The 7,405-nt window shown below is 35.9% G+C and overlaps 1 non-coding gene across 1 annotated transcript; it reads left to right on the forward strand.

Moving 5' to 3' along the window:
• The first annotated feature begins 1,262 nt into the window (after nucleotides 1-1,262).
• Nucleotides 1,263-1,369, forward strand: LOC124889858. Its single transcript, XR_007048772.1, has one exon. It is a non-coding gene; the product is annotated as a small nucleolar RNA R71 (small nucleolar RNA).
• Nucleotides 1,370-7,405: the final 6,036 nt, after the last annotated feature.

A 7,405-nucleotide genomic window follows, 5' to 3' on the forward strand; every position in this document is an offset into this window, starting at 1 on the left:
TCTTTTGGTACCAAGATGTGGGCATAAGATTTATGCTAGCTCCCAAATCACACAATCTACAAGCATTTATGGTCTACCCAATAATGATCTGCAAAGTGAAACTACCTGGACGCTTCAGCTTCGTGGGCAGTTTGTTTTGTATCTTGGATGTGTACTCCTCAGTAAGTTCAACTATAGCATACTTTGTCAATCGGTTCTTGTTTGTCACAATGTCTTTTAGATATTTTGGCACTCTGTTGAATATCAACAAGAGTAAGATTTACATGAACCTGCTTTAGAAGATCAAAGAACTTCTTGTAACTAGCCTCCTCTTGATAATTCCTTTACCTCTGAGGAAAAGGTAAAGCCTTTTTCTTAGCTTGAATTTCATCACTTGCAGTTTTTTCTTTGACCTCTTTCTCCTCCTTGTCGTTGGAATCATCATAAGTGACTGTGGAACTAACCTGCTCATGTGCCATCTCCTTTAATTGCAACCTACTCCTTATAGTCACTGCATCTACCTGCTTTGGATTTTCCTCTGTATCGCTAAGTAAGCCTCCTTAAGGTCTTGTATTTTATGCTTCGCAATCTGAACGAGTTGCAACTCCAAATTCCTAGTGATTAATTATTGACTCTTTAAATCTGCTGCAAACTGTGCTTGATTTGCCAAAAAATTGATTAATTATCTCCTCCATATTACTTGTTTGAGTAGTGGTTTGATTATTCTAAAACTTCTATTGATTCTGTTGCACTGGCCCCTTATAGTGATTATTATTACGTGCCTGATTTCCACCCCATGAGAAATTGGGATGATTCCTCTAATTGGGATTATATGTGTACCAAAATTCTGTTGCCCTGGACAATTCGTATTTCCCACATAATTCATAGAATTTGGATTAACAGCATAAGCATCTGCCGCGTGTTCACTACTTCTGCAAACCTCACACCAAGAATTCACTTGTTGGAATGCATTGGTTATAGGTGCTACTCGCGGAACCCCCAATTTCATGTTGTTCAACTGAGTAAGCATTTGATTTTGCATTGTTGAAAGTTGGGCTGATAATGCTTTGAACTGATCTACCTCTAACACATCAATAACTTTCTTAGGAGCACTCTTAGAATCAGCATACCATTCAAGATTTTTTTGTAAAATCTGATTCAGTAGTGTGTACAATTCTTCATAAGTCTTCTCAAGAGCTTGCCCACCTACTGCTAAATCCAAGAGAATCTTGGTATTTGGCTCTAGCCCCTGAATGACAGTATGAACAAGAACATCGTTGGACTAATGATGGTGAGGGCAATTTCTGACCATACTTTTAAATCTCTCCCAAGATTGGTAGAGATTCTCCCTTTCCTTCTGTCTGAAACTCAAAATCTTGCTTCTTAAATACGCTGTCTTCCCAGATGGAAAGAATTGAATAAGAAACTTTTGAGTTAGATCTTCCCAAGAAGTGATGGAGAGTGGTATTTTAGCATGTAACCACCCCTTTGCTTCCCTATTTAAAGAAAAAGGTAAGAGTGTCAATCTGACATAATCAGTATTCATACCTGTGGAGAATGTAAGTATCGCTTATTTCTAGGAAGGTCTATATGTGTTGTTGCGGGTCTTAATGCAAAAAAATAGAGAATTGCCCCGCTGAATTTAACAATTGCACCATATTCTACTTCAATTCAAATTGGCCACCTAGCTAGGGCTTACGAATACTGTTAGTCGCATAGTTCGTGAGTGGGATTGCCACCTCATAAATAGGTCTAGCAGCTGGTTGAGCAGGAATAGCTGGGATAATCGTATCTGGGATATTTTTGGCATTTGGATTGATAGGATTATTTGGATCAACTAGATGAGCAATTTGAACTAGTTGAATGGGCTATTGAACTCTTCACCTTTGTTAAAATATCAGTTCTGGTTCTTTAAAGGCTTTACCAACTCATTATCTCTTGCCAGTTCTGTAGTCAACTAATCCTACAAAAATACAGTTGCTAAGATCAAGTCGTTAAACTTATTATCAAAAATGAAAAATAAAAAATTAAGCAATTTACTAATTATACTAATCCCCAGAAATGACGCCAAAAACTTATTATGCCAAAATGCACATGCATGTGCACGTGATCGTACAAGTAATATAGTGACTTAAACTGTCAGATATCGTTCCCAGGAGAACTAAGCAACTAGAAATTTAACCAACTTTTAGTTTTAGACAAAGAAGTATTGAGTGTTCTAAAGTATCAAGATGATTGTGAAATTTGTGAGTAAAAATTGTAAATAAATAAGAAATAGCAATTTATGAAAAAAGCAAAGCAAACAACGGTTGTAAACAGTAATGATGAGAATTCGAAGGTTGAGGCATATCTAACAATCATATAATTCTATCTTATTATCGCATTTTAATTGGTTATGGGGTTGTTGATTCGCAAGGTTTATGGTACAATCTTGGTCTCCTGACCTCAAATCTTCTATCTATTGAATATTGCAACTACAACTACTATAGAGATGCAACAATTCATCTAGATTCATAAAGTTATCTTCATGCAGTTGAACCAAGCAAGGCTTCTAGGTATATCCCTAACCTAGATGATAATTTAAACCCCTTATTTCATATAAGGATAAGAACCTTGTGCCTTTATTTCTTAATCCTATCCTATGATTCTCCTCCCGGATTCACATTGAAATATAGATTTACTCTAATGGTGGCCACTCATCAAAATAGAAAGATCAAGAAATTAAGAACAACCCAAATGATAATCCAAAAAGAAACTACGATAAAGAATATCAAAGAGTAATCATGTTCATAGCCTCAACCCTAGAACAAGGGTGTTTATCCACTCATGTTTGAATTCAACATAAAAAATAAATAAATAATCATACCAATAATTAATCTTTAAGTAAAGAAGTTCAAAAGATATTCAAAGAACCCTAAGAGAGAGAATTTTGTGTTTTTTGGCCGTTGCTATGCTTTCCAAAGTGTCCCCAATTGTTGTGAAATTTTTCCTTTATAGTTGGGCTGAAAACCCCATTTTTTTCTCTCACCATATTGCGACAGCTTCCTCATAGCCATTGCCACCACAATGCGGTGCAATCGCAGTGGGATTCTACTTTTTGACAAATATGGATTTGACCATCACCGCAACACAGTGGAATCGTGGTGAGGTACTGGATTATGACATTTCCTGATTTTGCCCCCACCATAATACGGTGGGCTTCAAAATAGAGCATTGGTGATTATTATGTCATCGCAATGCAATGACTTCCTGAAAATGGCTTCTGGTGATTTTCTCTTCCTTATTTTCTTCCCAGACCATGTTCCAATGCCTTTATTGTGCCTCTCATCTTCATACCTCTTTAATGCATCAAATCACATTTGATTCCATCAAAATTTAATCCTGCACACGCTAATCATGTCCATTATATACGAAATGTAAATAAAGCTCACATAATGTTAAAATAGCACAATTCAAAAGAATTTTTTATTTGCCAACTCAAGAAGAGATCTCAAAAAAGACCACCTGCCCCTAACTCTCTAACTCCACTTTAGGAAAAACCCACATCACAACAAGAAAAGAGCATCCAATATCTACACTAGCACCAAGATAAAATCATCACAAAAAGATAAATTGAACAAATCTAAGAGATAAATCCAAGACATCTCGATATCAATATCAAACAACTATCAAGCGATGAAATAGCCACAAGTGAAGAACGGATCCAAAATTGGTCAATCTCAAAAACGGGCTACATAAAGAAAGATATCCAATACAAAAACCTTCATAACCCAATAGGAAAGTCTAAGAATCCCAAACTCACAAACAATAATATAGCTTAATTTCCAACTCTAGAATCATCACAGAGCCACAGAAGGTACACTTACCTTCAATACCATAGTCTGCTCCACAATCAATCTAGCATATCCAACATATAAGGAAAATAACCTACCTCACCTTACTATAAAAGAAACTCATCAAATTAGGCTATAGCTACTCAAGCCAACGAATAAGAAACGCAAAGAATGGAACTCTAACTAGATAACACTAGTTTAAACATCTACCTAACAAGGATCAATAATATCATGAAAATAATAACTATAGTAAAATAAACATCAATACTATGAATATGCGTTACCAAAATAAACATCAATAGAAAGTATCACTCAAGGGCCACAATAAACCCAATGTGCCAAGGTAAAAGGGATACGAACCTAAATGATACACCCGCAGGGAGAAAATATCAATACAAATCTATTCCTCCACTACTAAAAGAAATAAACCAGAGGGTAGTTATATAATTATGAACTCAATAACAAGGCACACAATAATTGATATGAACTCATCAAGGCATATAATCATTAATGGGTTCAAAAAAACTAATACACACAATGAAAAAGGTAAATGAGGAGAAATAAAAGCACACCAATCATGGAAAAATGCACGATAGCATGCCGAATGGATCTAAAGGAGAATAAATCTGAATGACTCTAAACTCAGAATTACTAATTGAATCATAATTGAGGTGCCAAGTGCACTATCTCTAACTAAAGGTACCACAACATCATGAGGATAATTTGAATAAGCTAAAAGGCTATTAATCCCATGTTGGGGACACTCTCTAGACCAGTAAAGAGTCTCTCTACAGTTTTAGTAAACTCCTAAAGCCCTAACCTGGCTAGAAATATGAACTGCACTCAAATGGCTGGCCAACTGACATTGAAAACACTCTTTGCTACCATGACTATCCTTCCAGCAGTCATATCCTACCTTAATAACTCTAGGCTAGTGTGGAATACATGTTAACTTTATCTGAATGACCAAATCATATCTGGAGCACTCTCTGAACTAATGTTCTATCTCAACATAACTAAAATAAGCTCTTAGAATACTTGAGATACTGCCCCTCATAATCCAAAATGGTTGCCATGGTCTGAAGACCCATACCAAAAATTCTGCAATTTCTAATAGAAACTCTTACTTCTGTGATCACCATGACTAATGTGAGAGCCACTCATAAAGGATCCTCACCAGAAAAGGTGAAGCTGATCACTATCGAAAGGATCCTCACTCCCAAATGAATTATCAATAGCACTATACTGATGGCATGGTCTCCTACTGCACCTTTATAAGTCTTAATACATTTTCTCTCTATGGTCCTCATATAATCATCAATTTAAGATAAGTAAAACCCAACTGCTATTAAGTGTTACATCACAAAATGGAGTGGCAATGTTAATTCTTTAATAAATCAATACACCATGACTTGCTCAAAGGGGTATAACATCGAAATATGCCTGGCCACACAAAAAACCCAATCTCATACTCAAAAACTAATAAAGAACCCTGATGAACACCAATAGACCCAACTTTGGTCTGGGAACCACTCAATGAACCAAATATTATCCCTGGATATAAGGTATCCATGATTAGACTTAGGATTCCCAATACTAAACCTCGATGGGTTAAAGTATTCATGAGCTCTATTGGAGCCTAGGCTAGCCCAAAATCCTTTGGCTAATGCTAAAAATCTTTAATATCCATCTCTAACTCTCTAGTCTAATGCTATACTGAAGGTTTGAAAACATGTTTTGATGTCTCATCCGCATCCATTGACCATTTTGCATTATATATTTAGGATAGGATAGAATTAAAGGATGTGCTTGAGGCTCATAGAAATACAAACACATGTCATGGAGTCAATAAATGAATTTCTTAAGAATACCCTTAGCCATCTCTAAGAAAGGTTACAAACATCTTTGCACCAATCCGCAAGACCTTACTAAACATTATCGGTGAACCTAGGCTCTGATACCAATTTATCACGACCCAATTTTTTGAGTCATGATGGCACCTACTTTAACCTACCAGTAGGCAAGCCAAGCCTATTGTAATACCCCGTACGCTTCTAAGCTAGAAACTGAACCTTCATTCCTATAAGTGTAAACTCTAGTCTGGCAATTCATACTTGAATCCATGTTTTATGATCATTAACCTAGTGTGAAGAAAGATTATAAGGTGGGAAATATGTTCATAAGTGTCACTTAGAGTAAAGTGAGCTAAGAGCCTTTGATTCAGCCAATTTTTTATATTTAATTTCACATGAGTCATCTTTGAATGAGTATAACTTTATGTATATATGGAATTTGGCAGATTAAGACCCACCAAATTGTAGATAATCTAATTAGCTTTCCAACCATACAAATTTTGCCTTAATCTGATACCCGAGTGAAAAGTTATGGTATTTTTTGTGAGAGGCAATAAGGGATCTTGATAGCCCCGCTCCATGATGGCTATTCAAGCCGAATGGGGGTCGTATCGTGAGGGATTCTTAACCCAACTAAAGGTTGAACTGCGGGGACTATTCCCCCATAGTTTTAGCTTCTTAAGGGTCATGGGTTACTTTGGTCCTTTCCCCTCAACCCCAAACGTCCAAAGCATAAATTATAACACTCAAAAGGGCATTATTTACCCTTTTCACTCCAAATTTCTCTCAAGAAACCCTCCTCTATTTCGAAGAACAAAAATTAAATGTCACCATTCAAGAACCTTTAAGAAAAGTTATTCTTCTTCAAGATTTAAGCTTTTGAGGTATGTTATATGTTTATTCATGGGTCATTTTCATTCATGGAGTCCAAGAATCCAATTTTAAATTCAAAGTTATGATTTTTACAAGCCATTATGATTTTAACCATGAATCCACATGAATTTTATTCAATACCATGTTTGCATGTAATTGTTGTTGTTATTAAACTCCACATATTTGAATGGTGTTGTTTGCTAAGTTAAACACTAATTGGTGAATTTAGTAGTGAAATCATGCTATTACTACAAGTCTTAAAACTATTCCCATGCTTTTCTTAAAACATGAATTTCAAGTGTTTGATGAAATACCTACATGATTGAGTTTTGAATAAATGCTTACATATAATGTCCTTAAAATTTTAGTATGATCTTGCTATTACTGCTATCAAGTCCTGGGGTTATGAATACCTAAAATTTAGCTGTTTACTAGTCTTAGTATTCTTATAATGGTTTAGACACATATAAGCATTATTAGTTCAATCAATTATCATGTCAGTCAAACCTAGATTAGTTCAGTAATCCGAGTCAGTGAGTTCATGTCCCATAATCAATGTTAGTTCACTTAAGAGTAGAATTCAACACCGAGCGAACCCAGGGATGGGGGAATTCATATTAGTATAAGGTTTGGCCCTTAGTAGCAATTCCTGAGTTACAGAACTATGTAGCCAGCGTAAGTTTGAGATATCTTCCTCCTAGTTTAAGGCTGATCTCACGGGTCTTCCTAATAGATTAGGGTTAATAATATGTCTTCCTTCTAGTTTAGGGTTGGTACAACCATTATTAGTACCTGTGGCACGGTACTAGCACCCTTCCAACTAGGGTCGCAGGTTAGACCCCGATCAGCTCGGCTTTGGGGCATGTC

This window comes from Capsicum annuum, chromosome 12 (genome assembly GCF_002878395.1).
Source record: "Capsicum annuum cultivar UCD-10X-F1 chromosome 12, UCD10Xv1.1, whole genome shotgun sequence".
Classification (NCBI taxonomy): Eukaryota; Viridiplantae; Streptophyta; class Magnoliopsida; order Solanales; family Solanaceae; genus Capsicum; species Capsicum annuum.